The sequence below is a fragment of the Cardiocondyla obscurior genome, linkage group LG06, assembly GCF_019399895.1.
Source record: "Cardiocondyla obscurior isolate alpha-2009 linkage group LG06, Cobs3.1, whole genome shotgun sequence".
NCBI lineage: Eukaryota > Metazoa > Arthropoda > Insecta > Hymenoptera > Formicidae > Cardiocondyla > Cardiocondyla obscurior.
In genome coordinates, this window is record NC_091869.1 from 4,013,043 (window position 1) to 4,037,322 (window position 24,280).

General features: G+C 41.9%; 1 protein-coding gene across 6 annotated transcripts in view; it reads left to right on the top strand.

Moving 5' to 3' along the window:
* LOC139103327 (broad-complex core protein isoforms 1/2/3/4/5) overlaps positions 1–24,280 on the top strand; it is a 100,640-nt gene that overhangs the window by 44,694 nt on the left and 31,666 nt on the right. The window contains exon 1 of one of the 6 annotated variants that reach the window (XM_070657881.1): positions 13,328–13,346. The exons of the other annotated variants lie outside the window; for them this stretch is intronic. The gene's annotated coding sequence lies outside the window, so the exon portion shown is untranslated. Of the gene's footprint in view, positions 1–13,327; positions 13,347–24,280 lie in introns of those variants that run through there. 6 annotated transcript variants of the gene reach the window in all.

Sequence of the window (24,280 nt, forward strand, 5' to 3'; positions counted from 1 at the left end):
AGAAAAGATAGCTTCGAACTCAAACATAATCTCATGATATTTCTAACGATCACATATGTATAATTAATTCAATCACATTTATCGTTAAAAATATCATAAAATTATGGTGGGCTCTAAAAGTAACAATATCTTTCTCTCATCGCAAGTCTGTTCCGTTTTTCTCGTCCGTGTACTTTTCTATTCCCCCTTGTTATACTTTTTCTCATTTCCCTTTCTACTCTGACGAATTTTGTTCTTCCGCTTTGATCAATTCCCCTCGTTTGCCATCTTTATACTCTTGTTTTCGCTGTCCTCTCGCCCTCGGTGCTCTCTGTCTTTCCCTTCACGTAACTCGAATCGCGTTCTCTGGTTACGCAGTGCACGAAATGTAGTTGATATAATTTAAATATCGCAAATAATTTGCGGCCGGCAGTTTTCGAGTCGGCCATTTACGTCAAAACTATGCCGCGTCTCTACATTACGCATGCCGCACGAATTCACTTCCAAATTAACGTATTATTTTTTAATAACGTTTTTCTAAAAGAATTTTACGGCAATTTTTTCTTTCGGGAAGAGCTAAACGCATAAACACATCCGCGCTTAAACTTCAATATTAAATGCTGCAATCGCGACTGGAAATAAATAAACTTTCGGCAAATTAAATTTTATTTGTAATTAACGCAGAAAGGCTTGCTTTTTTCAATTTACTTTCACGTTGAAATTTGAATCGGGCGTTTGATTTATACATTACAATGCTAATTACATTTCCGCCTAATAGATTATTGTTTTCGGAAAATTCGCGTTTTTGTCAAAAAAAAAAAAAAAAATTGAACGTTCCATCAAGGAATGACGCGAAGATCCTTTAGTATTTCGTCATAATAATGAATACTGATATCGCCTAGTGTCCATTTAACAAGTTCGCAGATGATCTTCCTTTAATAATTTAATTAGGAGGCTATCTAATTGCAATTTAAGCTTTAAGGATAACGTAAATAGGTGTATAAATATAAATGAGGTAATAAAACCTTTTTCAATTAATTCCAGGCGGAATTTACGTCGGTAAAAATTTCATTTCAAACATTCTCATTATCGAGAGATTACACGTGAAAAATGGACGAGCCGCGGGAATGAAATATTCAAAGTCAACTCCGAATTAAGAATCTATGGCGGCGTTTCGCGCAAATTAAAAATAAAAATCTCGCTCTACGTGTGTTATTCTTAATGCGACCGTGTTAGGAATAATGAGATGTACTGTATTAAATTATTGCATTAAAACTATCACTAGCGAATTATAAATCAACTCATTCAAATATTCTCGTAGTGCTTTTTTTTCTTTCTTTCTTTTTTTTTTTAACACGCCAGCGTAACGCTCGCAGCCAGCTGAAATCCGACTTCGGGGATCCGAAAACGTCCCAGCGTTACGCTGTTAAAGTGCGGACGCAATTTAACAGCGTAACGAGATCTCGCTACGTCATTAGGCACAACGATGAGTCGTGATGTGACTTTCGCGCGGCAACGCGATATCGATTATATCCGTCGAGAGGGGACAGCCTGGCAACAGGATCCGGACAAAGGAATCCGAATGTGCCATTAAGAGATGCACGTGCGCGCGCGCGCGCGCGCCCGCGATTTCTAATTAATCGAAACTCCGGCTACCTATTAATAATCGTCGGCAATAAAAATCCGCAAACCCTGTAAATCCGTTTCGTTTCGCGGTTCGAGCGAACGAGCGAGCGCGGCTTTTCAATTACATTCGCGTCCCACCGCGCGTGTATATTGATGTCGATTGAATGCCATCGCTCGCTCGCTCTCGCGCAAGTATTCCAATCATCATTGACTTTTTACAGCGCGCGGCGCCGTGGATTCGCGTCAAGCACGCGTCTATAAATGGAAAGCTGCAAGTCTCTCTTTCTCTTTCTCATTTTCGCGTTGATGCGCGCACACTTCTCTCGTCCTGCTAGACACCGAAATACAAAAACGAAACTGCGCCGCGATTGAAAGGTAAAACGTAATATCGATGTGTAACAAGCCGATACGCTCGTCTTGCGAGTACCAACAAAATGTCTAATTATTATTATTAATTTTTTTATTGTAACATAAATTAAAATAAGGCTCTTTGGGAACCCTCGCAGATGGAAAAATTCGTTCAAGAGCACGAAAAATATTTCTCGATCATCGATCGAGATGTAAAGAAATTGTCAACGATGATGTTTAGCGATATTCAAATGCGATCCTCGGATTAAGCTTTTAGCCGTTTGTTTAACACGCGGTTTAACGTGCAGAAATTACGCTGGTTTTGCTTTAATCGGATCTCCGGAAAACTCTTGCGTCATGTCAAGCCCTCTTTGCGCTCTGGAGGGACGATATATCGCTCTCGCATGCGCGAGATAACTAGTTCGACGGAGCACTTTGCGCTAAATATTCGAATGCATGAAACGCACTCTCGGTCCCTTCGTCGGATGGTACGGTGCACGCGACGGAATATAGTTCTACTCAATTGTTTCATGGCGGCATAATGAAGCGCTTCTGAACCGGTGTCTATGGCTATTCACTCGCTGTTAGTTACGCGTCTGTTCCGCCTGTGTCACGCATACTCGAGCGCGCATTTAGCGCCAAACGTGCAACGAGGAAACGTCAACCTCAGATTTTGATGATTGCCAGGGCTGTTAAAAGTCTCAAAACAACGGATCCGTATCGTTAAAACTTTAGGAATAATACGGGAAGAAAAAAAAAAAAAAAATAGAAGCGACACCGAACGCGACGCCGACTAAAAATTCCGTGCGTGCGACATAGTATCTAACGATTATAAAAAGTTTCTAAATATCTTTCTATTTCATATTCGAAATTGTATACTTTCTATTTCTGACGTTTAATTAAAAAACTCAACAGATACAAGTTCATACACATTAATGTTTTATATTAAAAATTTTTTTTTTTTTTAATACGCCGGTCATATTAATAAATGATGTCTCGTCGAAGTTTTCTCTCTCTCCCCTGTTCTTCTTTGAATTAAATTCTCAATTATTTAAAAGCGCAACTTGGCCAAATATTTTGCCTTCAATTCGATCGTTTAGTTCTCTAATATTTTCTCGCGCCGTTTGCGAAACGTCCGCGGACTCAATCGCGAATGAGCTGCAAAACCGAATCGAGAAGGGTGGAAAACGCCACCCCGGTAGTTCCGGGACACTGTGTATAATTTAGATATTCCACGTAGATTGCTTTTGACGGGTGGACGGCCGGCGGCGCTTACTACGCCGACAGCTGCAACCGACTGCTTATGTTCTCATCAACGTGCATTAAGACGCTCTCTGCCACCGGTCATTCGCATTAGCGTACCAGGAAAATGAACGGCCATACGCTTGTCTTTCTCATGAGCTCGGGTACCGCCGCTCCTCCGTTTTTTCTCCGCCCGTCGTCACATCGTCTTTGTACTTCAGCCCGAAAAGAGACAACCGTCGTCCGCCAACGTCAGCTTCGTGACGCTAAAGTTAATTAAGTTCAATCTGCGAGTTGAAACGCCCAATAATCGAGGTCGAAATCGGCTTTAAGCCAGTTGGCGTTATTATTATTGTTATTATTATTAACAGTTTTAATTAATTTAATTAATCAATTAATTAACAATTAAATTAAATTTGTGATTGAATCATTATTAAAGATATCTTTTAATTTCACGCTATTTCGATATGCATATGCAAATCAGTTAATAAAGCGGGACTGAGCACTTCCAGCGCGAAGCAAATTGTAGAAACTAGTACACGCTTTTTATCATTCGTCTGCTAAAAGGTTGGTTTCTGCTATTGCTTCTTATTATCACTATTTGCTTTAACAACTGTAATTCGCTTCTAATCACCGTTCATTTCTAGATCGCGGTGCTAATTATGATAGCGTTATTTATTGCACAGTACTGTACACGCTGCCGCGTGTTACACACACGACGTTACTCTTACGTAACGTCGAGGAAATAAAATTTCATTATCCGCAGCTAGAGTTAGCCGACCTTAGTGAAACCGGCTCTAAGGCCACTTGTCAAGTGCAGGATTCGTACGTTTTCCGCACCGTTGTCCTTCGTATCAACGTTGACAATTTTTGACGCGGCGCCGAAAAATCGTGACCGTCACGAGACTTTGACGTTTAAGATGCGACAGACATTCCCGCGTGTTTTAAATTGCTCGAGTCTCCGATTCAACTATTTCGAACATTCCCCAGTTTTTCATCTCCTCCCATCCTCGTCCCCCCGTCCCTCTTTGTCATTTGCAGCATAAATACCTCTTCCCGTTCTTTTCGCACACCCTTCCTCGTTTAAAATCTTTGAATCGTTTTATTTTATTTTATTTTTTTGATCTATTGCCAAAGCTCCCAGAAAAATGTTAAGAATCCAATTCTGAAGGTTCAGGTATAGAAAACCAGTGTGTATGATATTCGACCGAGACCGAAACCGAGACCGAGACCGAAACTAAAAGAGTCTTAGGAAAGTAACACAATTTTTTAAAAGCCTTTAGCAGTCTCCTCTTTTGAAAATAAGATTTTGTTAAATCATAATCTGAATGTAATTTACCAAAGGATGTATAAATATACATATTGCTAACGAAGCAGAAATGAGTTGTGATAATAATATGAGGAGGTAAAAATTGGTAAGAAGAGCTGACAGTTTCTCGCGACCTAAGATATATAAATATGTATATAGAAGAGGGTCTTAATTTCCAAGCGAGGGAATCGCGCATAATTTTTAATCAGAGCCTCGCTTGCCAAAATATTTAACGTAGGAAATTAAATGTAGGAAATTAAAAAAGTTACGAAAAGACCGGTGTCTAATTAAATTCTTGCTCGCGAAGAACTCTTACTCCAGATTTGAAAAAAAAGAAAAAAAAAAAAAAAAGAAAGAAAAAGGGAATTTTTAAGTGTAGGAGAAAGCGCGACAGCTTCTGCATCCCACGCGTTGAAGAATCGATGCTTACGTCGACAATAAATATCTACACGAAAGTCTCAGTCTCCTTTGTCTAACAAAGAAAGTCGGGCCCCACGAGGAAAGTATCGTAGCGAGATGGATGAGTCTATCTCGAGTAGCGAAACGATCAAATTTCACATGCGCGAACTGTAACTGACCTTTACCGGAGAAAGCTTAATCCTGGTGGAATAGAGCCCATGTTCGACTCGTGTTTTGTTAGCGTAAATAAATTAGCTGGCGAAAATCAATCATTCCCGACACGAATCACGACGAATTAAAGCATCGCTTTTCCATTTTTATTCCCGCTTATATTTATAATTATAATTCTTTTCCGATCGCTTCTGCGTAACGTGAGACGTTTGGAAAAGTGAGTGTTGAAATACTCATTTTACAGTTATTATTCAGTGTCGAATATTAACACGCAGCCGGGTCTGAAAATTATACGTTGTCGCTTAAGGAAAATTGACACGCGCACTCCGGACTTTTCTCGACCGCAAAATTTCTAGTCTGTTTCCGTACGACGGACTCGGTAATCTACCGTTTAATAAATCGGATCATCGATCTAGATTCCGAACTTGCCGTTTCGCTCGGCCAACTTTCTTGTTTTCGCTTAAATGGGCCTTTAACTTTCCTCGTTTCGAGGAAAAGATTCTAAATTTCTCTGTAAAAATAAACTTGATAAAGTACGTTTTGCTACAAAGAACGATAGTATAATATCGTTTAGCAGAAAAATCGAGAGAGAGAGAGAGAAAGAGAAAAATTTCACTTTATTTTTCATTATATGTAATGCACTTTTTTTATTTTCAAATATCGTTAAGTGCTTTCTCTGAAACTGCACAATATTTTACGTATTAATAGTCAAGAAAAAATGTTTCAATAACAGATTTATCAAAATTAATAATATATGTACGTAATAAAATCGCAAAAAGTGTATAAAAAAAACCTAAAGATATTCGAATCTATATTAAGCAAGTCCTGGTCTTTTAATTATTTATTTAATTTAATTTTTTTTTTTTAGGAGAGAAAAAAAATTAAATTTTAATTAGGAAAAAATGTAAAATTAGAACTCGAAAGTAGATGACTGAATCGTAGGTTTTGTTATTAAATATTACAGTTGTGTACCAACTGCAGCATCATTACGACCACACGAAAGTGGTCGAGCACATTGCATAGGTCAGGTCGTGATTCGTAGCAATCTGTATACTGTTATAATAGCATTCTCTTTCATTCACTAGATTTCACTACCTGCTCGTTAGGATACCCATTTTTTTGAAAAAGCAGGAAACAAGGCAGAAGGAAGGAAATAATACACGATGACACGAAAAGAAACTGTAAATTAGTATATATATTTTTTTTTTTTCGTAAGATTTCATAAAGTTTCAGTAAAATAATTTTAATTCTCTTTTTTCTATGCTACTTTTCGTGTTTGGCTGTTATTATTTCGTTCCATAACGATGGTTACGCATCGTCGAATAGATACGTGACACGCTGTAGAAAAATTTACTAAGTATCAAATTTTTTTTTTTTTGTTTTAAATTTGTACCGTAACAAATTTTTTTAGGTAGGTAAAAATTTTTAATATTCCTCGTATTCAAAAATAGCTACTTGACTTCTCAATTGTGATTGGTCGCTTCTTTCACCTCTCACATCCTACGAACGTACTTTTGTGTGCGACACGACCCTTTTTTTGGGAAAAAAGAATATTAGCTGTCCCATTTTTTTTTTCCAATGGAAAACGAAATATGCAAAGGACATGAAAAATGCGGTGAAAGAAGTGCTTGGCTAGCCTGCTGCGTTTATCTCAGTTCTTTGGGATGCTTGTACGAGTACAACACGTTTTTCATTCAGCTTGTAAAGAAGCCACAGACTCGCGCGATAGATGCTTTACCACGGCACAAAGTTCTGTTTGCAACGTTTTGTCTTACGGAATTTAAGTCGTCTCCGCGATCGGCAGGTAAAGTGACACAGCGCTTTTCAGAATTTCGTTGCTTAGCTCCCTAGTTCAATTATACATCAGCGGCGGCTACATCCGGCAGTCGAAACGAAATCTATTAAATGAACAGCGTGCATGCTTTCAGCGATTTTACTCGAAACTTCAATCGAGTGCGTCGCACGTCATGTTCATTTGTCACGAGTATCTTTTTCTATTTAACGTTTTTCTGCGCTGCAAAATGAACCGGCGTTATGAAAGCGAGGAGAAAGCTAGAGGCGCATGGGATACCCGGTACGCCTTCGAGTAAAATTGAACGCTCGGTTTTATGACGTTCGTTACGTTTATGCGTTCTCCGACTGCATATTGAAAATTGCTAATCTTTTTATCACTCGAACGTTAAACGGGACTTTGACGATGTTAATTAAGAATCTTATCACCTTGTTCCTCCCAACCTTCTCTAATTTCGTTACTCCCCTCCCCCCCGTCGCCCTTTTTGTACTTGATAACTTTGTGACGGACATGAGAGTCTACTTGATGAACCTAACGCCAGATGTACGAATATAAACAAATGTGAATGTAACAGACTAGTATTAACGAATGCGAGCCAATTTTGCAAAGAGAAAAAACTAAAAGGAACAACGCTAGTCCGGTAAATCATTACGTCGTTACGGCGATATCGTAAAACGAGGAGAAACATGGTCGAGTGCTTCGTGTCGTCGTCGTCGTCGTTCCATGGATATTTCCGCTGCGATCAACGGAGGGCAAAAGAGGTGCGGAAGGGTGAGGCGGTCGAGGGTGAGCCGCGGACGAGACAAGCCGCGGGGAAGGAGCGAGGAAGAGGGAGAGAGACAGGCCGAGAGGGTGAATCACGGAGGGGTGCTGCGAGTCGAAAGGACTAGGTGCCGAGGGGTGTCTCTTTTGAGCCGCCTGAACTTTGCCAAGTTCGAAACCGTCCGAGGCCGATGGCGACTCCATCCCCTTCGCGCCGCGTCCCCCTTCATCGCGGCTCACCCCTTCCGTCACTTCCCTTTCTCTCTCTCTCTCTCTCTCTCTCGTTCTCTCTTCGTCTTTCCTTCTTCGTCTGCTCGTCTCTCTTCCTTCCCACCCGTCGACCCCGCCGATGTACTCGGCGTACCCTCGCCGCCGCCGCCGCCGTCGCGGTATTATGGAAATTTTGAACCAATTCGAAAATCAATAGCCACCGCCGCGGGGAAGAGCGCCGAGACGGCCTGCGTCGCGGCGGGAGCGAACGCGCCGCGCCTTCCGAGCCTGGCTTTTTCAGCGTCTGAGAAAATGCGAAATGTCTCCTCCACCGTCTATTCTGTTACCGCTTGGACGACAGCGAGGGCAGCCTCCGTCCCTCCCTCGGTCTCGTCCAGCAGATTCCCCTGTCTTAGTTACAGGATAAAATACCTAGCCGACGCTTTCGCTTCGCGTTTCAAGGGTGGGCAGAAAAAGAGTCTGGACTGTCGTTCGCGAATGATAATATAAATTACGGTGGCAGATTTATTATTGTTAGAATTACGTTCGAGATTTGTAAAATCTTGAGGTACATTAATAAGACGTATATTTTTTTGTTTTTCCTATTCGCCACGACCGACGTTTGTACGTTTTCAAATCGAGTTTGCAAATTTAACCCGGCAAGAAAACCAGCGGGATTATTATGCCGCGCTCGCGATTCCCTCGGCCGTTCTGTGATTTTCAAAAAAGAACTTGGCGGTTTTTGCGAGCGACTGAAATCGCGATAGCGACTTTTTCACCGCCGACGACGACGTCGAAATTCCGTTGTCTCGGCGGCTCAGGAATCGCTTTGGTTCTCATGAGTCGGCCGCGCGAAGGATAAAAGGTAGGGAGAATTGTGGCGAGAGAGACAGCGAGCGGGGAGAAGGGGGCGCCCACGGATGGCGGGGAGAGCTTTTTTCGTTTTACAAACTGGTTCAATTTTTTCTCAAAAAGCGGGTGAACACCACGGGAACCGGTTATATCTACGCCGAGAACCGAAACCGAGGTACGGGAAGAAGAAAGAGCGATAGAATGGGGAGAGAGACAAACCGGGGAGGGAATGGTAGACTTCTCATCTTCTCATCGCGAGCTCCAGGCCTGTACCGAGATAGCATTCCGTTCCGAATCCGATTAACCCTCTCGCAATACGAATACCTTCTTTCAGAAGAACGACAGTTTTCCCCGTGAAAAATAGATTGTTAAAAGTTTTAATTTTATTACGTTTTTAATTACGTCGTATTTGACGTTATAACGCGAGAGAGTTATGAACGCCCATAAAGCTGTTGTATATATGTATATATATAATTTTTTTTTTTTTTTTTTTTTTTTTTAATTTACCTTTTAATTCATTTTTTATTCAGTTGGGCATAATTAAAATTTTTTGTGATATTCAAACATTTGAAATTGAAATAATGTAATTAAATTTTTTATCATAAAATGTAAAATGTAATCTTTATAAACATTTAAATTTTTTTTCACGTGCCAAATGTGATTCGACAGAAATATTAATAGGCCGGTCCGAAATGAAAAATTTCCAAAGCGACTTCTATTTTTGACGATCATAATCACGGTAATTATTCCATTGTACGCCGGTTATTGTTATCAACTCAGGAACAACGTTAAATCGGAGTGTTGTTCCCGCGGCGAACCGTTTTCGTGTAATATCGGGTACCATGAATTTCCGCGTCAATGGAAGTCTCGTGAACCGCGCGGAAAAGCTCAAACATTTGTGCCCGAGGAGTGTTTGCGGAGCGACGTGTGCCGCCGTTTAACGTAAACGTTGCTGGCAACTTTATGGAAATCTCGGCGGGGGAATTTTGCGCCTTAAATTACGGTAAATTATTGTCGCGATATTATAATGCGCGGCCGCCTGTCTTCCATAATAGTATTCCGCGATTCGGGCCGATTCGCTCGCCGGTTCCGCCAGTCGCTCTCGCCGGGTTTAATAATAATGAAAATGTCGCGCTTCGGTAATGAGGAGGGCATTGTTGGGAATAGTCGCGACAGCGCGATGCATTTATTCGTACGTCAATCGCTGTTTTTTTTTTTTGGCTTTTTTTTGTTTTTCTTTGCGACGCCAGGACGTTTATTTTTACGAGAACCGTTTTCAGAACAGAAAAAGTAAGTTAAAAAATTTGAAACCACGCGAATAATATTCCGCGAAAGTATTGTTTGAACGGCGGCACTTAGGACGCGTTTTAGAATATGCTCTCGAAAAAGTGGAACGTGAAAAATAAAATTTTCATATTACATCTATGTATATTTCCAAGGTGCCGGCTGTCTTCGGCGCAAACGCATTCTATTTTCGCATGCCCGGCGATATCGCGATTGTTATGATAACAACGGCGGGACTCTAAGGCGATTTAAAAAAGGCTTTTGTGCATGACACACTTTTCCCTTTCGCGAAACCTACTTAGGGGAAGCCGGCGCGAAGTAGGTTTCCATTAGCAGCTGCGTATTATTATTTAGCAGACACACTCTGAGGAATCCAGAAAAGTATATTTCAGTGACGTGCACCAGGCACCCTTGGCCCCGGCGCGGTATCAGGTCGATTTAGATTTCGCGAATGCTCTTCATCGATCAAGGAATCCGTCACTAAAATTAAGATCGGCATTTCGAAGTGGGCCATCCGGCCGGTTAAATTTAATTTTGCACCAATCGGAACAATTCGCCGGCATCGAGGAAGCAGAAAATAAATTCTAAATAATGAAAATGTATTCGTCACGTCGGATTAGTGCGGAACGAGCCGTAATTATCGTGCCCGTTATCGGTGTAAGCACCATTGACATTGGCGGCGGCGGGCGTTATCGGGGACTGCTAAATGCGGACGCGTTACGGTCGCGTTATTCCAAAATTGCTGTAATATTCTCGCGACTAAAATTACCCCGGGCTTATACGAATTTAGGAATGTAGGACGAGCGAAGGAGATCGACGGGTCTCGGCCTTCGCTCTTCGCCGTGGCTTCGAGGAGATCGATTATTAATTCGCGCCGCAGAAAGATTCCGTCACAACACTGAAAAATTCATGCCCGCGAGTGCGCGATTTTCGCGAATTTTTCTTACGTTAACTGTGCGGCGATCGATCAACCGACCGCCTCGAAACTGGCAAGGTCGAGTTGCGGAAAAACAATTTGGCGGCCGGCTTCATGTTTCATGAAGGCTCTCTGCCTGGTCATTGGCCAGGAAATGCGGCTTTCAACCCGCGAGATTTAACCTCCTGACGTTCGATAGTACGTTCGAGACTACGCCGCGAAGCGTTACATTAACATTTTTCAGAAAAAAAAAGAAAAAAAAAATTTAGAACGACTGTTTAGGAAAGGCAGCGTTTCGAGAAAAAGAAAATCTCGGAGTTAGAAAGTTCAGTAGAACGGAAAAATTCAATTTTTCCGGCCTTGGCCGAGCATTTTTCATTTATAAACACGCGATATATTTAACGTAATTACATTTAGAAACTATCCTGTGACCTATTTTTTAAATGTTTCGCTTAACATTTAGACGAACTCGGGATAAGTTCGGGGATTAAGAACGCCTTTAATAATTGATTTATTCCTATTTAATTTGCTCTTTTCAAAGAATTGGGTTAGAGTCGTGCAATTTTTGGATAATCGACTTTCAAGCTACGAATGTTGCTCTGCAAAATTTAGCACTCGCATTCTTTGAAAGCGCGAGCGAGCTGAGAAAATACAGCTCACACTGCGGATTAATAAGTCTGGTCTCTTTTTTTTTCAATCGTCCATTTAGCACGCCTTTCTCTATGGTTCACTTCTTAACTCTTTGATGCTATTTTTCTTCTTGAACGTGTCGTCATCGAATAATTCAAATGCTTCTAAAGTGCAATATGTTTCTAACAAATTGCTGTACTGCTTCACATTCTTTATTTAACATCTCGCGGGCCCTTTAAGGATTTATCGATATCATTATCCATTAATACCGTTTAATGTCATTGAAAAATTCTCGCAAAGCGAAACTCCCGGTAACCGAGAGACGGACGGAAAAATAGATTTCAATAATCCATGCAGTCACATCATTATTAATGGCGCTTCAAGATTAATGTGACTTTGATAAGACAATTGTAACGTATCGATTCCTACCGATTGTATTCCTCGAATACAGAAAGAGAGAGAGAGAGAGAAAGTTCAAGCTTTGTTTTATCGACTATGCGGGCTCTTTTATTCGTTCACGAGCGCAACGACGAGGACTTCCCGCGACGTTTCGAAGTTACAAGCATTTAATAAATCCGCCAAATTTGCAAATATAAAAAATTAACGAAAACAACAACCTGCACTCGTGATTAAACAAGTAAATGCATTTTTTTTTCTCCCACCCATTTCTCGAAAATCAATGTGAAAACTACGATACTAGATTTCTTGAGATTCAAATTGATGGCAACGGCGTTATTTTCATTAAAAAAAAAAATAATAATAATAAATAAAGACTGCGGCGAGGAGAACTTCTATTAAAATTTCACTTTGCGCTAATGACAGATTTAAAACTCGAAGAATTCCTCCGTCATTCGTAATGGAAATTAAAGTTCCTCAATTACGGGAGCGTTTCCCATTTTGTTTGCGCAATTTGCAGCCACTCGCCAATAATCCAAGCTTTTTTCGCGAGGCGGATAATTCTGCAAGTGCGCGATGTAATTCCGGCGATCCGACGACGGCGGATCCGGTTATCGGAATATCTTCGGACAGTTCTTTAAAATAAACACAAAAGAGCTTTAAACAAGCAAGCATGTCCTCACTTTATCTCGCCGCGTCTCTCGATCGTACGTCATCGTAAACAGAAGTATATCGTATAACTCGCGAGACTCGGTGGCGATGACCCAGAACGTAACAAATCTCGCCGCGAGACGACGTTCTGGATTGTTTGCACGCGCGGGAGAGAGTTTCTCCTTATCCAGAATTCTCGCTTTGACGCGCCGAGCAGTTAGCGAGACGCATTGTCCACTATCGGGGTGCTGCTGCCAGTTTCGCGAGCAGCCGCGTCGGGCTCGCGCGAATCCGTCCGGCGCGTAATCAGTTCTCGTGATCTCTGTGTCGCGTTGGAATGTCTACGTGCGTCGCGTTAACAGGACACGGTCTCGACGTCAACGCGAATCGCCATTGCAGTTGTAACTTAACGAAACATTTAACGTCAAACATGTCAAAATAATTACAAAAAAATTTTTTTTTTTTTTTTTTATTTATTACTTTTACCTCGCGTCTCATTTTGAACGCGAAACGTTTGACGTTCAAGAACAGCGTCGTTGGATTTCTTATCAACGCTTACTACCGAATATGCGTTCAGTGAACCCGAGCCTCGACTTTTCCAAAGAGTTACTGCGTCGTTTTTATTGTTCGCGGAGAAATCGATGACGCAGAAATAAGAATTTTATTAAAAAAAAAATTTTTTTATTTTATTTTATTTTATTTTTTTAATGAAACTCAGGCCGCATTTTATATAAAAATGAGATTTCACCGAGAGGAAAAGCTGAGCGAGCGATAAAGGCGTAAGTGTTGCCGAAACTCACGGTCTTACAGAAATATTTTTTTCGCAAATTTATCGGGGCCGGCGCGATGCAATTGCTCGCCGCAATTAATCGCGAGCGTCCTGCGTTAATCGCGAAGTACCGCGGTCGAGCACCGAGCGTGAAGCCTCGCCGACTGACTGGTTTTTTTTTCTTTTTTCCCCCCGGTCTTTTTTCTTTTCCCCCTTTTTCCGCGCTTCTCTCTGGTATTTTTCTTTTTATTTTTTTATACGTAACCGACGATTTATGACGCACGTTATACATTGTAGCTTTGACCCCGCCCCGCGTGTGCTTTTATTTACGTTTACTAGCGCGCTGCGTCGCGCCGACGATAATGAGGCCGTACGGCGGTAACGAACTAATGTCACTAATTACGATAACACGTGTCTCACTAATAACTGCTTAGGCCGCCGACTTATCGCCGCGCGAGTTTATCGGTCGCTGCAATCTTCTCAGATCTGACTTCAGATTTCACACGCTCGTAATTTAATGACGTGTCGCGTCGACGAATAATGCAGTGAATTATTTCCCTGATTGATTAAAATGATCAACGGAAGTTTTTTTTTTAATTTTAATAACGGCAACTTGGAATTCGTCAGCTTTTTTCAGGATAATGTATGAATAGTATCTTCTCGAGTTATAAATCTAATATCGCCGAGAATACGTTCTCTCGAACATATTCTCGGCAACGTGTAGAGCCATATTCGGAGACTACGGGGGCGTAAAATAGGGGTAGTTGGCGAAAACCGATGCAAAGAGGTCATCGACCTAAGACAGGGCAACCGAGGGGAGAAGGGAAACCGAAAAGTACAAAAAGAGATGGAAAATCCTGAAAGAAATAGTCAGAGACACGCGGCAATTCCGCAACAATAGTAGTCATAGTAGGTCACCGCGTTTTGCTGAGGAAACCCTAACCCTCGCGACTTGCCAACGCACAGTAATCCCTCCGTCGCGTCCTTAAAAAATCGCGTTTCGCATCCCTGAGAAACCAAAGTCTATCCTTGCGACGTAAAGAAATTACCGAGCTTTCGTAGAAAAGCGAGATTCAACTCGCAAAATGTACGCTTACTGCCTCTCGAAATTGGCGCGTAAGTCCTTAAGTGAAACGCGTCGGAAGTTGAGCTTCTGGGCGAACGAAGCTCGACTTCCGGGACATCACATCACTCATATTCCATTGTTATCCGCGGGAACGCGTAACGAAATAGCTCGGGATGCGAGATAAAGAAACGCATCGACGTAAAAATTAATCAACGAAAGGTGCGGATTGCCTTTTTTTTCTGTGAAAAAAGAAAGGGGGGAGGTCCCGATAATAATAATGTGTCAATGGCTAAATGCAAAAATGCGCGGACTTTTCGAGCTGGTCAGAGCTAATGAACGCGTGTCGCGGGGACTTACTGCCCCGACAGAATCACGCACAGATGTTTACCGGCGTGTAAATCCTTGTATCAGCACTGCTCTAATCTTCAATCGGCGATGTACCTTTTACTTTATTAACAAAACGTGGAACTCGCGGAGAAATTGAAACGTTGATTAAATGACAGTATTCGGTATTTTAAAATAGAAACATAACGGTGCAAACGAAAAATACTAATTATTTTTTACAATTAGTTCTTACAATTAAAATTAATGTGCAAATGTCATTTGTATAAAACACCGTTTGTTGCCTTATTTTTTTTTCTTTTTTTTTCTCTTAGAGTATTTCTAAATATACAATATCTCGTCTTCTCGTTCTATCATCAGCTTCATAATTTACTCTTAAGAATCCTTTCGCGTCGAGACGATGCACTACAGCCTATTGGCAACGCAACTTCGACGGTGTGCGGCGTGCAATAAATTTCTAGTAGCAGAAATTATTTTTCAAGCACTCGGATGATTAAGGAGCGGAGTCGAGTTTCCAAGGTCCTCGCCTGCGGGCGCTATCGCGAGTGACAACGCGAGATTACATAAATTGCTAGCTTTTGCATGAAAAACAAACTTCTTTTGAGAGACGTATATCACGGCAGGCGGAATGCCGTACCGCCGCCGCGGCCACTTGTTCGCGACCCGGCGATTTGATAGCCCGAATGCCTGGCCGATTCGCATTCGCATTACGGAAATTCGTGCAAATACCGTGAAGCATTGCCGATCCCGGGAAACCTCTGCGGTGGACCGGGTACACGCTAATTAATCGTCAAAGGCATCCGTTCCTGCCGAGATGCGGCGGCGGATGCAACAGCGCGTGCCACGTGCGTGCTCGAGGAAAAGCGTCGGGCTACACGCCCTCTCGCATTCGCGAGAGAGAAAGAGAGAGCGAGCAACATCGACCGAGAGGCGGATGAAAAAGGAGAGAGAGAGAGAGAGAGAAAGAGAAGGCGATCAGCTGTGGAGAGCGACGGAAAGGGAAAGATCGACCTCCGCTACGTACGCGCCGAAGTTTATCTGCGCGCGCGATAAAACCGCGTTATCACCCGTTTTCGTCGCTTCGTTGGTGGAAAACAGAAAAAGAAATTGAAGAAAAGATGTCACCAGTTCACCGCGATACAGATGACACAACGAACGAAGAAAATTTTGTACTGTAAGAACTACTATGATGTCACGGGAGCTTGTGGACCATCAAGAAATTATAAGATTAAATAGGATTAAGATTAAATAAGATTAAATGTCATGGCCAGCCATTGAATGCCGTGGCGTTTAAAGTACAATTCCTAGATGGTCTATGAGTACCTTGTGGTCATTCTTACAATTAGTGCCAAATTTTCCCCGCGCACGGCGAGCGATCAGCTGTACGTACTACTTTGCTCTCGCGCAGAGGCCGCACTTTAATCTCGAGAGTATCGTCCGTCTCTCCGACGTCGTGCTCGCGTTACGACACGCGCGCAATATTGCACGGGTAAACAAGTTCTTCTTTTTTTTTTCCTCCGGGCTCTTTTTTTCCCTATTTTTCGCGACACGGAAAGCGGAATAATATACGTTTCGTCAGTTACGCTGATTTTACTCATGCAATTTTTTTTTTTTTTTCTCCATCTTTTTCCCACTCGCGGTCTCCCTTGCCCGATCGATCTGTCTATCTCGGCGATGATAGATCGCAATGCGTCTTTGCTGGCTCGCGTGTCGTCTCGATCGTCGTTTTCGCGGAAACACCGGCGGGAGAAAAACGCCTGTCACTCCATGGGAACGCGGTGACATTGTGGCATTTATCGACGCTGCGAGCGGCCGGCGTTTGAAAATACAAAATGCATTAAGTGCGGCTTTATTGCGACGCAAATGCAAATCGAGACCGATATTTCTAACATTTTCTCTCTCTCTCTCTCTCTTTTTTTATTTTTTTTTTTATTTTTTTTTTGTACCGCATATCTAGGACGTTCGTAGCGCGTTATTGGAGCAGATGTCTCGCGTTAATGCGCGACGTTGAATATTTATGAGATGTACACGGAATCAAATGGCTCGTCTCATTACAATCTAAATGCAAATAACGAGCGATATATTCCAATAATATTTCTTATTTTTTCCGTCAAATCCCCGGGACACTCGTAATGATATCAGAAGGTATCTTGCATTAGCGTTTATTATATGTTAATCAGTTACGTAAACCTCGGCGAGTTTTCTTTTATTTCAGTCTGAATTGCAGCCTCAGTAGTATAATATCTAACATAATTTTTTATTTATTTTTTTTCTCTTTTTTTATTAATTCCGGATAAGCGACTTACGCCAGTGTAGTTCAAAGCCGGAATTAAACGGCTTTGTCGTGCTGGAATCTAAATGCAAATTGCGCGAAACTTGAGCGCTAGTTTTTTCATTAACTCGCCGTGGCATTGAAAACGTCTTGAATTATTGCCTAATGTAACCTGAATAATTAACGGCAAGCCAATAAGAAATTTGTGATGGGTACGAAACTAGTTTTATCGCAACTCGACTAACGCCGTCGATTTTATTCGACACACACGCGTACCGGGACAATAAACAAAAGACAATCTCGAAACATTTTGTTCGTCGATAACCGACAATTTATATAGTTCATCTCCTTTATTCCTCTTCATTACGCATTAGCGCCGATAAATATGCACGAGCTCTACCGTCACCTCTTATTTACTCTCGTTAAGCAGCAGCGAGGGGTGAAATTACAGATTCTCGAGTATCTCCCCCTACCGAAAGGAAAAAGCCCTTATCGGCAAGCGAGAACGGAATTAAAAAAAAAGAAAAAGGAAAAAAAAAGAAAATGAAAAAAAAAAAGAAAAAAGAAAAATCTCCGTGAAAGCACCTCGACTATGGAAAAGTGCCGCCGTTATCCAAGGCGAAATCTTATCGCCGGCTTTCGTGGGATATATCAGGCGAGATGTAGATCGCGGTTCGCACGGTGCATCTTGCGAGAACAACGCGGCGACCGCGGGAACCGTTATGCCGCGGCGTCGTCGCTCCTACATGCGGGATCCTCGTACGAACATCGGGAAAGAATCGCGCGGCCGGGATAACTAACGTCTTAACGGTAGGCTCGCTCGCGTTCGTTAGCTAGGAGACGGAACGAGACACTTAACGGATCCTCGAAAAAGGCTTCGGAATCGCGTTCTCCAGCCGCGATTTCTACTCGCGACTGTTACCTCGGTGCATTCCCGTTATTATGTCGTGTTATTGGAATCGCGGCGTCGACCGGCAATCGTGACGGCAGGCATTCCCCCGCGAAAGAATTCCGCATAACTAATGCCGCCAACACGGTATTAACAGTAATTAAGATAACGGTAATTAATGAGGAGGTTAGAGATCACTTACGCTAACGAGGAATGGGAGTGATTTATTCATATATCGATTCCAGATAAGCGTCAGTCTAGATAATGGTGATAGCGACGTGAACTCGACAGATGATGATATTTCGCGACGAAAGATTAAAATGTATTAATGGCCATCGTAAAATCGTTAAGGAAAGAAGATAACGCCGCCGATGGATAATGCCGGGAGTTTTATTTTCGATTAACTGTATTTTAATTGGTGGTATCTTTTAAATCCATCAAGTTAACATACGTATATATATTCATCTGCGTTTTGTCTTCACAATCGCAGGGCAACGAAACTCCAATGAAATTGTAATAAAACATTTTAATAGGGCCTCGCGTGTATTTAATTTATGACCGCGAGTGATATATTTCTCGAAGACGGGAATATTTATTTTGCGGCCAACCGCGCGACGTCGTCGGGTTTTTTTTTTTTTTTTGTAGAGAATCCTGTCGGGACAATTTCCCTACAACGAAATCGCATAATCGACTCGATACAGCCACAGAGAATGTACACTAACAATAAAAATAACTACAATGCCGCAACAGTCGTGGACCATTTCGAAGCTGCAAGTTTAAACGCCGTGGCAGGCAATGGTTGGCACAGATATTAAATATTAGTCCAATAAATTAATCTCACCGAGAAAATAGAATATTTACTTTTCGCCGTAATTGTAATTTTATAATATTTCTATTTACAAATTTAATTGAATTAATATTATTTGATAATTAAAAATATCATAAAATTATAATTGAGGCCGAAAATAACTATACTTGTCTCTCGGTGAATTCCTCGATGATCCACGACCATCGTGACACCACAGTAATTCCTATTATAAATATTCTTCCGGCTATTTTTACGATCGCGCAGCGACCGTATGCAGATGCGTCTATTACGCGAATTATAACAGTATCTCGGCGAGAACGGTGGGACCGTTGATCGACGATGTTAATGCACCGCAACGGACGTAACATCTCCGAGGGATCCGGTTGATCGTGTGAAAAACGACGGGCGATTAAAAACGGGAGGTTTCGCGACGAGAGCACCGCGTTCGCGGAGGAGCTGTCGAAGAGGGTGGGCGTCAGCTTGCGAATGACGCCACGAGTTCCAAGGTCGATCATTTGCAAGCTACCGTTCTCAAAATAGCGCCGGCTAGCGCTAATAAGCTACTGTCGATTAATATTAGCACCGTGATATTGATCGCCAGACATGCCCACGCGATAATTATTATTAGGTTATTAATATAAATATATGTAATCGTGTTCATTATCTTTACTAATATAAATATAAAGTAAGGTAATTAATTTGGTAATTAATGAACGCGTAATCGCGTTTGATCATCCGCGACGTACGCGAATGCGAAATAACGACGCGCCCCTCGCTGCCCGCGCGCAAGAGCGGATCGTCGATTTTCTTTTCCGTCGAATTAATTTCTATTGTAAGAAAGACGAAGCCGTGCGCCGCGGCGTTAGCGTTAATTACAGGATTCAAGCTGATTTCATTCGAAGCTGCGTAGACGTGAAATGAGAAGTGATTGATCGCTAATTATTACCCATCGAGTGCATTAGCGCTCTTGTGAAACGAGAGGCGATCGTACGCCGCGCGGAAACGCAGATATCACCGAGTGACAAAACTGTCGATGAATTACAATTTCTAATTTCGAACCTGCCGTCGTTCGCGGAGGAGGCTACGGTAAGACAACACGGTATCGCCGCCTGCTAATTGTTATCGTTATTGCCAAATCGCTCGTGTCCCGAAGGGAAAAGTAAACGGAAAAAGAAAGCGAGGGATGTCGAAAAGGCGTATCTTTCTCGACGGAAGGTGCTATTTGCGCGATCCGCAAATATAATACAATAGAAAGCCATCGGAGGAATCTAGGGTACCGGATGAAGGTCCCGTTCGCGGTGTTCCTCGCATTCGCGCCGAAGCCTGAATACCTACGGTCGCTTAGTATCCCTCTTTTCTATTCTCTCCTTCGCCCACGTTTCTCTACCGGCGGTCCCTGAATTATGACAAAAATCTCCGACATCCGGCATCCCTTTTCGAGCGGAAAACCATTAAACTGGCGAAATGGCCGAGTCAGCTGTTGCGCGTGTATGTCGACGACGTCAGAGGGACTCTATCGAAATCTTCGTGTAAGAGGTGCGTATTGCGCCACTGCGAACTCGTACATCGTTCGAGAAATAGAATCCGAAGAGGGACGTGGGAACGTAACCGAAATGTTACATTTGATCGAATACAATTAAATACAGAATAGTCGAGTCTCAGTCGTGTATTTCGATAAACGCGAGTGAACTAATCTGCGAACTAATAATATCTTGGAAATTGTACTTGCGCTAAAAGACCGGTTGTAGCGACTCACGTCGATATTCATGCAACTATTCGAGCGTTCTCGCTGCTCTTATTTGATTGTTTCTTAAAAGAATCAAGGCGGTATTATTCTTGCAATGATACGAACGATTTCCTGCACGCTCACGTTTGCAGCGATTATTTATCCACGTTCTTATTATTATTATTGTTATTATTATTATCATCGGGAGAAAGTACACGAGAGATTATGCGCCATCGGGCATCGTTCGCCTGGTTTACAACGTTCCTGCGCGAGGATAGTGTATAAAAGAGCGAAGCCAGGCGACGCGTCATATGCACTACATTCGAGGGAATTATTCTTTCACGGTGCGTCGAGTGAGAGAAAAATATTTTGGATCCGGCCAAAATTTTGGAATATTTCTAAATTAAAAATATAGTTAAATCAAGTATGTCTATATAAAATAATGTTAATCTACTCCTCGACTATAATTTTATGATAATTCCAGCCACGAATTTCTAGCCACATATTTTATTCAACTATATTTGTGGTCAGTAACATCATACACAAATTATAGTTGAAGCTAAAAGTACCAATATTTCATAGACATAATTTATTTAATGTGAGGTTAGAAATGTCATTAAATTGTAGACCAAAAGCAACTATACTTTTCTCACAGCACACGCGCATAGAGTCGGGCTTTTCTTTAAGACCGTCTTCCTTCTCCTCTTTTTACGAGCGCGCCACTCCCGTTTTCCCGGACGCCGCGGTCGCGACTCTAATCGGCGAATTATCGCGACCAGCTCGTACCTCAATAATGCAATCGCCTCGCTTGGCGTCGTTCGTTGCCCGCCACGAATTAACATTCTGACAATCCTCCATCAGCGTCGTTGATCGACGTCGCTGCGCTGTTTTCCCGCTAGGCAGGTCCGCGTGATCACGCGCGAGATGTAAAATGTAAAGGGCGCGTTTTTCTCACTGGGAAATTAATTTTGCGGAGCACATACCTCGATTAGCTCTTTTTCCCTCCCTTCCCTTTTTCTCCGTTCTTTCCTTTATTTTTCTCCCTCCCGAATACGCGGCATTTCAAAACGCTGTAGAAAATCACGCAAATGACAAGTTAAATACGAAACAGTTACATTTCCCTTATATAGTATATATGTATACGTATGTACGCATGTAAATGTGAATATTGGAAGGAAACAAATTTCACGTTCTCTCCCGATTATTTCTTTCGGTTCGTTTCTACGGGACGGCGGTGAAAAAATATGATCTTTGTAGATGATGCTGCGCTATTACAAACATCGGATTACAAAATTACATTTCTCCGCGCAGTTATGTAATTCGTAAAAATCTCCTTCAACGGCTGGCGATGCCTAGGTTAATTATTCCAATCTTTTTTTGTTTGTTTTTTTTTAAATCATTTTTTTATTTTTTAATACGACGCGAAACATATTTTTAAACCGCGTTACGACCTAAGACGATGTGAACTTCAGCGTGGCGTGCCTTGCGCAATGCAACGGGATACGGCAAGGTGAATGGATTTAAAAATTCACTCCGGTAACGAAGTGCCAAGGATAAACGCGGTTACGCGAGATACCGGATTTGCGGAATCAAGTTCTGGCACGTAATCGGGCTTAATCGGTTTTCGTTATCGGTTACACCGGTCGTAAATGTTTTAGGTGACGAAATTACAGTGATAACGATTACGACGAGATAGGCGGCTGTCGATACTGCGCCCGATATCCGCGTGCATCAAGTCGCTTCCGATATTTATGTTAATCGATACGGCGAGAAGTGGACTTAAATGCTATTCACGTCGAGGGTTACATCACGGCATGACAATTACATTGTTCTACATCCGCGGCATTTTGCACTATCTATACGTAGAAAAAAAAGTACAATTACGAAAAAAAAGTCATGCGACTTACCAATCTGCATGAGCTTCAGCGGAGTTGTTGAGTTCTGCCGGTGACTGTAACATAAAATAAAACACATTATGTAGACATATTATTATTAAAATTAAAGTAAAGGTAAAGCTTTATTTTTATAAAGATTTTCTATGAAAAAAAGAATTAATGCTCACCTATAAGTTGCTCCGCCGATGCATGATGTCCCCCGGACCTGCTCCTCCTCTCAGATGGGACGTGACGAGCCATCCTTCCGCGCACAAGTCATTCGCGAACGCGACCGGGTGAAGTTACAATCGCGAAAATTTCGCGCGTTATTTTTCGGCACTCCCGTGAAAAGATAATCGTAAAAAAACGTCCGATAACTAGCGGCTCCCCCGAAGCGACCGACGAACCGGCCGCGGTTCGTATAATAACTGATATCGGCGTGCGGCACTTTAATTTTTCACCGAACGATGCGCAGCAGCGGAGTTCCTCTTGATCTGTAACAGAAAAATTAAAAAATTATATTGTAGATATTAAATCTAATTAAATAAAAAAAATTAATTAACGTTATCAAAAATCTAAACCATTTAATTTCGAAGAAAAATTGATATTTACGGGCATATTGCCGATGTATTAATTAAATATTATTTTAAATAGGATTTCTAACGATAAATATGAACGATTCGATTACGTTTATAATTGACTCGGTATATTTATCGTTTGATATATCAGAAAATTATGGTAGGATTTAAAAGTTACTATATATATATTTTTTTTTTCTCTCTCTACATACAAAGAATATTAGCTCGCTACGCATGAAAGCGTTATTTTTAAAGCGTTTTATTAAATATCTCGTTCTTTCCAACAATTGCGAAATTTTATTCTCCGCGGAGAACAATTCGCCGATGAATCGCCTCGATTCGGTAAGCGTGGCTACCAAAGAAATATTCAGGTCATACAGAAATTTTCTATATTGTCAGTGTTATAATCAAGCTTGCTGATTAATTGATTACTTCGACGCGACGCGACTGTGGTACTAAAGTTTCGAGCTGCAATAGAGTCTCAATCTCCTGATAAAGCAATTTCTGTATTTACCTATAATAAGAGGAATGCAATTGGTAATATTTAACAAGATGGAGATTCGAGACGTTCTTTTCAGAATTTTTTGCTGTTATATGTATAGTGTATCAGCTTCACAAAAAAAAAAGGGTTAAAAAGGCCGTCTTCTAATTACGCGTGTATTGATTGATACTTAATAAAATACCGTTCTCAATATTTTTAACTTCAGAACAGGTGACAATCAATTTTTATTCATTAACGAGCACCGACAGGTCCAGATCGGTGCAGACCTTGTGTTTCGAAGAGAAAAGTATTTCTCCGATCACTAAGGGCGCCACAGAGAAGCAATCGCTTTTTGAATGGATAGCTCGAACCACTCGAGCTCGAATCGTTTCTACCTCCGGTCGGTCGACCGCGCAATTCCTACGAATCTGTGCTCGACTCTCAGTTTTGACGCACCGGCGCGAATAAAGGATTTATTTTCGTCCCTGCCCGTGAAAGTTCTGCTACGCCGGGGAAAAAGGAGCTATCGAAAATTCTCGTAGAAAACGCGCGGCAGTGAAAGCTCCCTGGCGCATTATTTGCCAAGGTTTCTCGCCGCCGGGTAGTTTCTCCGGTTTATATTATTACAGCAAGTCCGGATTCCCCGTAAAAAAAAAGAAAAAGGAAAAAAATAAGCGGGAGAGAATGCAGCGCGTACGGTGCGATCGACGAGTTGTGCGCAGATAGAAATCGATTTGACTGTAATTGCCGGGCGTCGTTATCCGGCCGCGCCGTTATCCTTCTAATCGACGTTATACACATGTACGCCGACAGTCCGGAAGAGATCTACATCCGATTATCTTTCCCGCTGATAAAATCGGCCGAATTTTGTCCCTCCCCCACGTCGCTCTCCTGAATTCGAAATCCTA